We start from the raw sequence: 14,037 nt of genomic DNA on the forward strand, positions 1-14,037 counted from the left end.
TTTGCGATAACACCGCCCTATCCCTCCCACCTATGACGTTCCCTCCCTCTCCCCTTCCTACAAAACAACATTAAAATTATGCTAAGTCTACTATATGGTCACCCACATGTGCGGAAGACTATGTCTCATGTAAGCGCCACCCCTATAACTAGCTTACTCTAAGCTCCTAATTTTGTGACCCCTCACTCAGGCGGAAATCAGACCACATGTGAGATGCCACACCCAAAACTACTAAATATACTGTACCCGCTGAAAGCCAGAGTCCCAACCAGCATTTATCTCAGGGTGTGTTACGGTCCGAATATGTCGCAACTAATAAACAATAAAAAATATGAAGATATAAGATCTCCAAATAAATGTATGGGCGCCATCCAATCAGTACTGCAGGTTTAAACGGGACACTCTAATCATTAACTTTAAGGCTCATCATAAAAACACGCAAAAATATATTAAATCAAATCAAGAGGGAAAAATGGAAAGCTCCGTCCTAGGAATGGGGACGGATATTTAAACGGTCACCAAGGGTTTACTTTTATACAAGAGAAAGAACCTGGAACTGTTTCCTTGCAAATGCTAAAGGAGTATTTTATTTAGGATAAAATTTTAAGACACAACAAAATTCGTTGACCCTTATTTTGCCGGTAATTTGGCACATAATTCCTGAAAATTTCACGTAAAATTTTACACTTTTGAACACCCAACCACTTGGGTAATTGAACCATTGTTTTCTGAGGGTTGTAATTCGACCATCGTGAACAAAACGACCAGTTATGGTCATGGAAAAATTACCTGTTGGCCAAGTTGGCGCGATCACATGAAACATGTCATCGCTTAAACTTTTATTGAGATGAGTCCAACCCGGGATACTACGAAACTCTCCCCGGGTTGCTAACCAAGATATGATATCGTTAACTGAAGGAAACGACAAAGGGACTCAAACCTAAATGCCCAGATGTAGGGATTTGCCATCACATTACAAATAACAACTTTAACTTATTATTAACAATAACTTGACATTATTACGTTGTTTCGCCAGCTGACTTCCCTAGTATCAGACATCATCATCCGAAATAATAAAAAATATTTTAATGTTATTATAATTATTATTATTACTATTATTATTATTATTATTATTATTATTATTATTATTATTATTATTGTTGTTGTTGTTGTTGTTATTATCAGTGGAGGTCATAGTTATCGTAGCAAGTAATCATCATTGATTCAATATTTCAATTCAGATTGCCACCATTATGATTACACTCAGAAATAATAAAATAAAATCTTCATCTGAACTTTATTATTGTTATAAATTAATTTCAATTGTTACACGGCAGTTAATTATTATTATGTTTACTGCATAACCCGTTACAATTTCGATCTAGTTTGGCACAAATCAATGAAGTAAGACCTGATTTACTTGGATTATTATTATTATTATTATTATTATTATTATTATTATTATTATTATTATTATTATTATTATTATTTCGAAAATTTATATTTTTAAATTTCAAACTTTAGAATTTAGTCACATATGTTAAATTCCAATATGAACCACCAAGATCCGATTTCATATCGGTCGGGACATAATAACGGTATTCGAACCAGCAACCTTATTTTCGTACTGCCGTTAATTTATGGGGACACCATGTCCTCCCAAGACAAATCTCAAATCCCATGGCACCTCGCAAACTGAGAATTTCCTCCAGTCGTTGCGAGTTGTTCATTCTGGTGAAAGAAGAATTTGTAAGCTACGAAAAGTTAAAGATGAGACACATGAAATTCTAGGTGTAAGGCTCATTTCCAAAGATAATAGGCAACTTGATATATTTGGAGTGTACAGATCGGGAAAGGGTACGACTGACGCGGATTCGGAATTATTTGATAGGATAGTCAGCTATGTGAGAAACGACATGGAAAGAAATGTGATTGTAGCGGGAGATCTGAATTTGCCAGATGTCAATTGGGAAGGAAATGCGAACGACAGGAAGGATGACCAACAAATGGCAAATAAGTTAATATGGGAAGGACAGCTGATTCAGAAAGTGATGGAACCAACCAGAGGGAAATATATCCTGGATGTGGTGCTGATAAAACCAGATGAGCTCTATAGGGAAACTGAAGTAAGAGATGGTATTAGTGATCATGAAGCTGTTTTTGTGGTAGTTAAAAATAAATGCGATAGAAAGGAAGGTCTTAAAAGTAGGACTATTAGGCAGTACCATATGGCTGATAAAGCAGGCATGAGGCAGTTTCTAAAAAGTAACTATGATCGGTGGAAAACAGTAAATAAAAATGTAAACAGACTCTGGGATGAGTTTAAAGAAATTGTTGAGGAATGCGAAAGCAGGTTTGTAACTTTAAGGGTGGTAAGGAATGGTAAAGACCCACCCTATTATAATAGAGAAATAAAGAGACTAAGAAGGAGGTGCAGACTGGAAAGAAATATAGTTAGAAATGGTTGTGGAAGTAAGAAGAAATTGAAGGAACTTACTAGAAAATTGAATCTAGCAAAGAAGGCAGCTAAGGATAACATGATGGCAAGCATAACTAGCAGTCATACAAATTTTAGTGAAAAATGGAAGGGTATGTATAGGTATTTTAAGGCAGAAACAGGTACCAAGAAGGACATTCCAGGAATAATTAATGAACAAGGGGAGTGTGTATGTGAAGATCTTCAAAAGGCAGAAGTATTCAGTCAGCAGTATGTAAAGATTGTTGGTTTCAAGGATAATTTCGAGGTAGAGGAGGAGACTAAGGCCAAAGAAGTAATAAAATTTACATATGATAACAATGACATTTACAATAAGATACAAAAGTTGAAAACTAGAAAAGCAGCTGGAATTGATCAGATTTCTGGGGATATACTAAAGACAATGGGTTGGGATATAGTACCATATCTGAAGTACTTATTTGATTATTGTTTGGTCGGAGGAGCTATACCAGATGAATGGAGAGTTGCTATAGTAGCCCCTGTGTGTAAAGGAAAGTGTGATAGACATAAAGCTGAAAATTACAGGCCAGTAAGTTTGACATGCATTGTATGTAAGCTTTGGGAAGGCATTCTTTCTGATTATATTAGACATGTTTGTGAAACTAATAACTGGTTCGATAGAAGGCAGTTCGGTTTTAGGAAAGGTTATTCCACTGAAGCTCAACTTGTAGGATTCCAGCAAGATATAGCAGATATCTTGGATTCTGGAGGTCAAATGGACTGTATCGCGATTGACCTGTCTAAAGCATTTGATAGGGTGGATCATAGGAGACTACTGGCAAAAATGAGTGCAATTGGACTAGACAAAAGAGTAACTGAATGGGTTGCTATATTTCTAGAAAACAGATCTCAGAGAGTTAGAGTAGGTGAAGTTTTGTCTGACCCTGTAATAGTTGAGAGGGGGGTTCCTCAGGGCAGTGTTATCGGACCTTTATGTTTTCTTATATATATATAAATGATATGAGTAAAGGAGTGGAATCGGAGGTAAGGCTTTTTGCGGATGATGTTATTCTCTATAGAGTGATAAATAAGTTACAAGATTGTGAGCAACTGCAACGTGACCTCGAAAATGCTGTGAGATGGACAGCAGGCAATGGTATGTTGATAAACGGGGTTAAACGTCAGGTTGTGAGTTTCACAAATAGGAAAAGTCCTCTCAGTTTTAATTACTGCGTTGATGGGGTGAAAGTTCCTTTTGGGGATCATTGTAGGTATCTGGGTGTTAATATACAGAAAGATCTTCATTGGGGTAATCACATAAATGGGATTGTAATATCTTGGACCCAGAGAATTACAAACGTGGAAGTAATGAGAAGGATGAACACAACACCTCAGTTGATCAAGATAGTGAAATGCCGAAAGCTGCAGTATCTGGGACATATAATACGCAACACAGATAGATACAACCTACTCCAAAAAATACTCCAGTGGAAAATCAACAGCAAAAGAGGTCCTGGAAGAAGAAGAATATCTTAGCTTGACAATCTTAGAGGCTGGTGCAATATGTTATCAGTTGAACTGTTCCGCTCTGCCACAAACAAGACGAAAATAGCCATCATGATCGCCAACATCCGAAACGGATAGGTACCGAAAGAAGAAGAAGAAATATAGGGTACCGATCTCTGCACATGGTTATGAGGGTGTTTAGGGGTTGTAGTAAGGATGTAGAGGAGAGGGCATATAAGTCTCTGGTAAGACCCCAACTAGAGTATGGTTGCAGTGTATGGGACCCTCACCAGGATTACCTGATTGAAGAACTGCAAAAAATCCAAAGAAATGCAGCTCGATTTGTTGTGGGTGATTTCCGACAAAGGAGTAGCGTTACAAAGATGTTGCAAAGTTTGTGTTGGGAAGAATTGAGAGAAAGAAGAAGAGCTGCTCGACTAAGTGGGATGTTCCGAGCTGTCAGCGGAGAGATGGCGTGGAATGACATTAGTAGACGAATAAGTTTGAGTGGCGTTTATAAAAGTAGGAAAGATCACAATATGAAGATAAAGTTGGAATTCAAGAGGACAAACTGGGGCAAATATCATTTATAGGAAGGGGAGTTAGGGATTGGAATAACTTACCAAGGGAGACGTTCAATAAAATTACAATTTCTTTGAAGTCATTTAGGAAAATTCTAGGAAAGCAACAGATAGGGAATCTGCCACCTTGGCGACTGCCCTAAATGCAGATCAGTATTCATTCATTCATTCATTCATTCATTCATTCATTCATTCATTCATTCATTCATTCATTCATTCATTCATTCATTCAACACTCATAGTGTAAACATGAGTGCTAAATTATTCCATCCTTTTCGTTTGAAGTCCATTTATTCCACTGGAACTCTTCAAAACATTCAATTCATTAATTAATCCTCGGTGCGTGGACTATGTTCAGTCACTCATAACACCGGAATCGGCATATTATATCGACATAGTCCTCAGGATACATCTATTTCTTCATCAACATCAGTACGACTTAATTTCATCTCATGCCGTATTTTTGTCTCGCACGAATTCAACATCAAAAATGGCTCAACATAGCGAGGCCATCATATACAAGTGCACCTATCGCTTCTACACAAATATTTATGAATATTATGGAGTCCAAAAAACCGTCAAATTAACAATTAATGTAAATTAAAATTTAATGTCCGAATGAAAGTATTCCGCGCCCCATGTTATCTCCACATTTAAATTACTTTAACTTGCACTCATTCTATCAAACTAAGCCCGTGCCTTTATTCAAAAACATCTTTATTAAAAACTCATTTACACATACCCATGTACATTTATCACTCCGATACTTCTACTGATTATTATTTTTCTGTCCACTGGCGAAAATTCGTGGCACAAATAATCTGTGCTATTTATAGACAATTGAATGGACTTTAATCCGTCGCACAACAAATAAATTCACTTGGCAACACTCCTCGTCTGGATAATCTTACAACATTCCTTAATATCTATAAAGTTTCCGATAACCTAAACAACACATCTGAGCACTTCTAAAATGAATATTAACCTTATCTTTACGTGAAACGTGCTCCTGTATAATTACAATCATTTCAAGCACCTGAACAAACAAATCAACACTAATCTACTCTATTAAATAATTAAAATTATGATGAGTGCTTGATCTAATTATGTACATATTAATTTGTCCCTTTGTCTATAAATCTCTGAATTTATACGAGCCGGAAAGCGGCTCGTTTCAAAATCAAGTTACCATATGGAAAGAATATGATTTCCTCCTACTAACGTTAGCAATCTACAAATTTATATTAATAGTTACTCATCTCAACCTTGTAGTTTGCTAAACAGTACGAGGAGCATCGCCCCCATCTAGTTTTAGCAGTGAATCCTACTAGTATTGTTGCCACTTGAAGAGGTAATCCTTGACACTATTCAATTTTACACATTTTTAAATCTTAGAAAACAACTAACTTTTACACCTGGAATATTTTCCACACTAAATTTAACACAGAAATTTTACACTCTTGGCTTTTTGTCTAGCCCACTTAATGTAAATATACATTCTTCATTCCTTTCCCGGATACTAGGAACATGGGATACCTCGGTATCACCTTCAGCGGCCAGACGCGCACATGAAGTTCCGACCTAGCACATACGTGTCTGTTCGGGTTTCTCCCGTCTCACGTTCGCGTGGCTGACCAGGTATCAGTTAGTGATTGACTGTTCACTTGGTGTAACTACGTCGAACACCCCCGAATGTTCTCACGCAACGTAATTCCTATTCTTGATATATAATTACACACTCCTATCCGTAGGTTTTGATACAGTGAGTTCCGCAAATATTCGAACTCCTCCTAGTAGACTGTTCAAGTCTGTAATACGAACTAATTCACATCATGGATCACGGTGCTACGTAACCTACTAACACCTCAAACAATATTCCACGAGTGAGTACACACACGTACTTGCGTAGTAACGGCTCCGACAATTCTCCACGAGTAAGTCCGCACACTGGCGTTGTAACGGCTCGAACAATTCTTCACAAGTAAGTATTTCCGTCTCTACGACCCTGAAGAAAATGGAAATTGCAACACCCAGAAGGAGTGGTGCTACATTGCTGCAATTGATATGAAGGAAGAGCGTTCGGTTGTGATGCGATGATTGTACTTTCAGGTCCCTCTGACCGAAATTTTGGACAACAATCAATACAGGATGTACACAACACGAGCAATACATTGATGAATTCGTCGAGACATGGAGTCAATAATGCCCTGGATCGCTTCCTGAGGAATTGTGGCCCATGCTTGCTGCACTGCACGGGTCAGTTGTTCCAGAGTTGTGGGTGGCTGAGGACGGTTGTCCAGTTGTCGACCCATCATGTCCCACACATGCTCAATAGGACTGCGGTCCGGGGATCTGGCGTGCCATTCTAAGGTTGTGATGTCGTAGAGAGCTTCTCTGGAGATGCGTGCAGTTTGAACCCCGGCATTGTCCTGCTGAAACATTCCATTAGCAATGTTCGCCATCATAGGGACAACCACTGGATTGAGTACCCTATCAACGTACTGTCGAGCCGTCATAGTGCCCTCAACAAGCACTAATTGTGATTTCACATTAAAACCAATAGCGCCCCAGACCATAATGCTTGGTGTTGGCCCTGTGTGCCACTCGACAATAATATCTGCGCAGCCCCTCACCCCGGTACGTCGGCACATACTATTTCGGCGATCTATGCGGGCAAGACAGAAGCGCGATTCATCACTAAAGACGACCCTATGCCATTCGTCGACCCACGTCGATCTTTCTCGTCACCAAGCCAGCCTTACACGTCGCTGTTGTGGGGTCAGTGGAACACCTTCTGCATGGACACGGGCTCGTAAGCCAGCTGCACGCAGGCGATTACCAACTGTTTCTTGTGTAACGTGGGGTACCACAGCTGCACGAATTTGAGCTGCTGTTGCATGGGGTTCCATCCGGGCCATCCGAATGACGCGGCGATCCTCTCTCACAGTTGTCTGTCGCGCTGGGCCTGTGCGAAGTCTACGAGTGTGGGTACGTTCATTTGCCCACTGCTGCCATACACGTTGTACCGTAGATGCCTGTCGGCCAACACGTGCACCAACAGTCCTTAGCGATAATCCAGCCTCACACAGCCCAATTATCCGAGCCCTCTCAAACGGCGAAAGTTGTTGATAGAGTGCTGTTCTCTGTCGTCGAGGCATGTTTGAAGGGGAACACTTCACTGTACAGACTGCAAGTCAACTACGCTACACCAGAGTCCGTATACTGGAGTTGATTCCTCCGCGACCAATCACGTGGGGAGACCTGTAGCAAATCTACAATGGGTCTGAAACTTTGATCGTTTACATAAATACATGGCATCGTTCCATATCTTTAAAATCAACACAAACGACCAATGCCTTCATGATGTTGCAATTTCCTTTTTCTTAAGTGTATATTCATCTCACACCTCCTCCGAGTTCACGAAAGGTCACCTTAGGGCACGCAGTTCCAATATCCTCAAACGACTAGTTGCGGCCCTGCCAGTGGCTTAAACTTGGGATCCATTGATGTAAAGTTATTATTATAGCCTCTATGCCAATTCTCAAATAATATCGTTCGCTAGTAATTAATATAATTGTGAATTTAGCTCCCGTATTTCCGGTGGGGGATTTCGCGCCGTTTATAGCGTCTCTTGCTTGTAGGCAATCGAAGAATAGCGTCCATGAATTCTCAGAATTACACCAGTCAATCTCCCTCAATTAATAACTTTTAATAATTTTTATTATATATGGTAGTTAGGCTTCTAAATTTACCATATCTCGAATTTATAATCCATTTCCTTCTATAAATTTAATCCACGGAGTTTTTTTTTTAGTGCTTCTTACCTTACGAAGTTGTCGTGACTGCGTTTCCCCGGCGAATTTTACTATTGGTCCACGCTTACGCGGGACTGAGTAATTTCTTATTGTTTTCTTTAAGTACCAACTGTGCGCCCAGACCTCGGCTGGTATACTAGTGTTACCCTGACGTCATTTCTAGGAATTCTGCACACGGCCCGTACGTTTTTCCACCTATAAAATCGCCCGTGGCCACAAAACTTTCCACTGATTCCTATATAACTCTGCCTTTCTCCTTTTACCCTCGTCACAATTTCTGAGAAAACTAACTCTGCTGATTATTGTATTTCTTAATCTTAGAGGAGATATCAGTCTGTGGTAGCTTGCACCATACCATTCGAAATGGCCCATACTTACAATATGTAAGGTAAAATATTATTGCTTCTGAAAATGAAATATATATTCCTCAATAATTAATTACAATTGAATGACGCAGATGACACCCTCACCAGGGTGCACTACTATGTGATCACTCATTGGACGGAAGACCATGTCTCATGTAAGCACCCCCTATAACTATCTTACTCTGAACTCCTAACGTAATTTTGTGACCACTCACACAGGCGGAAACCAGACCGCTTGTAAAATGACACCACTAAAACTGCTGGCAGTCAGTGCCGTCCCCCTCTATGTGGAAGAAAGAACCACCCCCTGGGACGACACGTCCGGCTCGTCATTACAGTAACGCTACCCGTTCATCACTCTCTTATACATAAACCGTAACACACACACTTATTTACTCAAGACCTGCCCTTCTATGCACAATCCTCTTAGAATCAACACTTCTTTCTCAGCAGAACACTACTTTCCAGAACCGCTGACTTAATATTTCGTTATCGCACCGCATGTGCCTTTATTCTTATTACCTATCGTCTTGATCACCTACTGACTTAGCAGATCATAATATTACGTATGCACACACCTACTTCTAGATAAATTCCAGTCCACTTGTGAGTCAACAGTTGAGTCATGCCGTTCATTATCTAACTTATTTGCCACTACTATTTCAATTATACGTCCATGTCTTGCCATATCAACATCAGCATGCCCCATCTTTATCACTGAACCTTCCAATTTACACTATCTTACCACATGCCCAATCATATGGACACTTTACAAACCGACCACATTTACAACGTGACTCCTTTTGTCCTTATTTTAGCAATCCTTCACTTACACTTCACACACACACATTTATAACCATACTTATCTTACTTATCCGCCCTTAACAAACCTACTTCCTACAAATACTTACATCTAAATTTTACTGACCGCTCCTACACACTCCTCCAATTCATTCTCATTTTACACTTTAAACTTCTTTCACATCCACTTTCAAGTGTATACTTTACCGTTTCATCGTCCTAATAACGGAATGAATGATGTCATACGGCGTTAAAATTTGCCATGCACGGTAGTGAGATCACGGAGATTATGTAATTGAGCCGTACATCTAAAAAGAACGAATGTATTAAGTTAAATAGGCCGTGATTTAATATAATACGGACGCATAAAATCAAGGAGGCCATGAATGTGACGGCAAAGATGTTCATTTGGCGAATCAAGTATGCCTAGGTCACGAAATTAGACATAAAGATATAAAGGATCCATGCGGCCGTGATAAAAATAGTACAATTTTTTTTAAATTGTTAAAAAAAGAAGTGAGTGAACAATAAAAAAATTTTACGCAAGACTTCGAATTAAGTTCATCCACGAAGAAAATAGTCCTCGCGAGAAGAAGAAGGGAGATATATAGAAGAGCAAGAGCTAAAGATCCAGCACATTGAAGAATTTTTTAAAGTTACGCCGATATCTGACCTAATATCGAGGCGGAAAAGCAGAAGAAATTAAATAATATTTGGACAGTAGTCGGAATACAAACTGAAGGTCGTCGCGAAATACCAAAACAAATTAGACTTCTCGTATGCTGATTGTCTGAATGAAAAATTAAGAGCTAATTCGATAATTTACTTGTTAAATTCTGTTACGGGAAATTGATATTGAATTTCTGCTATAATAACCTGATACAAAACTATAATCTAGCTTCTTTGTAGTACACTTTGAAGGGTATGGTCATGACATTAATTACGATGCTGGAAATGCTTCTTTCACATATGACTAACGGCTATAACATGAGAGGCTAAATCGGAGATGGGGCCGACTTTCCGACGTAGACCGCCCAGCTGTTCCTGCTAGCCCGAGTCTTGAGACTATCGCCTGAGGATGACGTAACGGATGTTGGAGACGATCTATGCAGCCCTAAGATGACAACATCGGAGCCTAACCCAGTCATCTAACATCGGCAGTCGCAAGTTAAGTTCCAAAGAATTATTTTATAATCTTGAAAATTATGTGTCGTAGACGTAGTATATAAATATTTGCAGTAACCATTGGTATGTAGCTTGTTATGAAGTTCTTCGTGATGAAATCTCAATCGATACTATCTTTGCAATGAGGTTATCCTAGTTGATTTATCATTATGGGAGTAGGTATTCTTCGAGTCTATATAATCAATGTCATGATATAGGAATGCTTAATGTTAAACAAGGAGAGATTTCAAATGATGTTTTCAACCATTATGGAAATGAAACGACGTACACAATTTGATATATTCCAGACGTAATGTTTTAAAGAAGATAATTAATTTCTGAGTTGCTTAGACTTGGTAACTATTACGACGCGACTACATGTGAGTAAATATTAACTTATTTTGTTTATACATGTGTTTCCTTTACAGAATAACGTGATCATGTGTATTACAAGTGAAACTTAACCCAGAAATGCACCGCTGTAGTATATTAACGATATGTTAAGATGATATGCCGCCTAGATGGGAATGATTTATGTTTATGTAGGAAAGTAAGGATTTGAGCGACATGTTGATGAGGTTTTACGTATAATTATTCGTTGAGATATATTTATGGTAATGAATGATGCGGTATTATAATATTTAATATTGGTATATGGAGAGATAAATATACTTATGAATTGTTGGTAGTAAATACGATGTGTTACTAACCAATAATGTTATTTAACGTATGCGGCATGACTTTAAAATAGTAATGCAAGGTATATTGGGTTAATGATATATATATATATATATATATAATGAAATACGTCGCAGAATTCGTATGTTGGTTACCGTAAATTGTCTTCAGATTAAATTTCCCAAATAAGGAATAAATAAGGGTAAACTTGTTGTCTTCATGGAGAATATGTCAACATTGTAATGAATGTTATTTGATGTTTGGTCTCAAGGATATATTTTAATGGATAAAGCGACTTAATAATTTGAATCTCTACCACAATTAAATAAATATTGTTACTAAATACATTCCTACGAATTTTATGGTACTTGATTGGACATAGGTGCAACCATAAAACATGATAGGTATAATTTCTGATAGAACTACGATAATAACTGATCATTATACGATACCTACATTTAATTTTAGGATGTAATATGATTATTTTTACCAAACGACATGGTCAAACTGACCAATATTTTTCTTTTAATGTTCGATATTTGTTCGAAATAGCCATTTTTGAGCTAATATATACTTGGAACTTACTTGCAACTGCTGACGTTATAATTTTGGAAGATATGCCTTTGTTTAGTGACAAAATATGAATTCAATGTCAACGAAAATAAGCATTTAAAAAAAACAAGAGCCGAGGGACTCTAATTAAGCATATATATTATGCATTTTTCTAAGGCTTAGGGACTTGATTTTTTAAACCATTATTAATTTATCTGCTTACCAATTGATTGTCGTTATTAATATGAGATACTTAATTTCAAAGAATATTTGACTACACCATCATCAAATGTGACTGATACATACGATTTATGTGATTATGAGAATTTTTCTTTGTTTTTATGATGCGGATAGCAAGTAATTAGCAAGAGGATTAATTGAATCAGATCGTAGATAGTTTAGGTTATATCTTTCAACAGAAAGAAGAGGAAGGTGATTGATGTAAATGACTGTTATTATATTTTCTTTTATGATTCTAGAATCATGAATAAAAGGGTAGATTTATACAATTTAGAGGTTATTATTGAAAATAGGCTGATATAATTATGGTAGATAAGATGATTTCGATTTAATTTAAAAATATTATTATTTTTCTCTTTCTCGAATGATTGAACATGGACAACTTAACATTGATTCCGACGGATGAACGGTATCGCTGGCAATTTATTAAAAGGAAATGCGGTTTCCCAGTTGACCTCACGTAAAAAATACTATTCACAGATGCATTTTAATTATCCCTGAGAAGTGTCGTGTGGCAATTTAGGAACTATTTTGATGACAAATGTGACATGTGAAGTGAAGATTGCGGCGTTGCTTAATTTTTTTAATGGCGCGGTCACTGATTTATTCATTGATCGATAGAAGCAAGTATAGCTACCGACACTAAGCATCGTTTTCATAAATGCATTGATCCATCTTACTGATCCGATGAGATGATAGTCGGAGGAGGGGAAAATAGACGGAGCATTTGATAGGTCGCCCATGATGGTGCAAGAAAATTATTCCCCGCAGGATGGTGCAATACATTCATGACTACCCAATAAAAACTCACCACCGTCATCAGTACTTGAGCTTTGTGGAGAGCATGGATTACGTCAAGACGTATACGGTTGATGCTTAGGAGATTACGAGAGAAGGGTAATGAACTGAGTTCATATTTATAGTGGAACTTGCAGTTTATTCAGAAAATGCATGGAAAATTTATCACCTTTTACAGATGAATGGTTTGACTGTTCTCGAAGGTGTGGAGAAGGCGTCGTTCTGCGGTGTCGGCGTCGTCCCATGGCGATTGTTAGCCCTTGATATAGAAGGAGACTCGAACCTGGGGCGGTCTTCTGATGATAGTGCAGCGTGGAATAGTTGTTGATTTTTGTGTTCCACTAAGTTCCATGAAAGGAGCAGAGAAATGTAAAACTTTCGCACAGAATGTCAATAGAATCTGATGCGACACTTCTCTACAGCACGGCACTGGAAATTATGGAGAGAGACTGCTTACTGTTCGAACAAGTTCCACCGCAATTGGTGTTGGACGCACATTAATCTGGAAAAGAGATGAACTCAAAATCACAGTTCTATGAAAATAATTAATATGGCTCGTGCAATAGTCACTGTCGAACACAAAGTGATAGATAATGAAAATAATCCGGAATTTTCAGAGATGCAATCGCTTATCACTTCACGTAGACACAGTGCAAAAGAAAATAAATTAAGTCCTCACGGACACAGTCTTTGTACTGTTTGAAATGATCACATGAAATGTTCTAGCACACGCACACGTAGAAATAAGTTAAAGTTTCTGCAAAGACAAAAAATAACAGTTCATGACACAGTCTTGTGAAAGAGTACCAAGTTCTATTACGACGCAGTGTAGGCTGAGTGAACCTCAGGGCCATATGCACCTGCGACTACTGTGTGTGAGTCTGTGATATCCGTAGTAGATAATAGTGTAAGATGCAGTGAAAAATGTGGCAAATGCAGAAGAGTAGTTAAAAATGGGATTCTGTGTCGTAAGTGTGATGAATGGTACCCTTTTCGTTGTGCAAATATTGTAAATAGGACTGATATTGAAGAAAGTGAGTGGCTGTGTCCCGAGTGTAAACAAACTGTGAGTGAGGCAGAACAACAAGAAATAGAGACTT

The sequence above is a fragment of the Anabrus simplex genome, chromosome 3 (assembly GCF_040414725.1).
Source record: "Anabrus simplex isolate iqAnaSimp1 chromosome 3, ASM4041472v1, whole genome shotgun sequence".
In the NCBI taxonomy this organism is placed as follows: domain Eukaryota; kingdom Metazoa; phylum Arthropoda; class Insecta; order Orthoptera; family Tettigoniidae; genus Anabrus; species Anabrus simplex.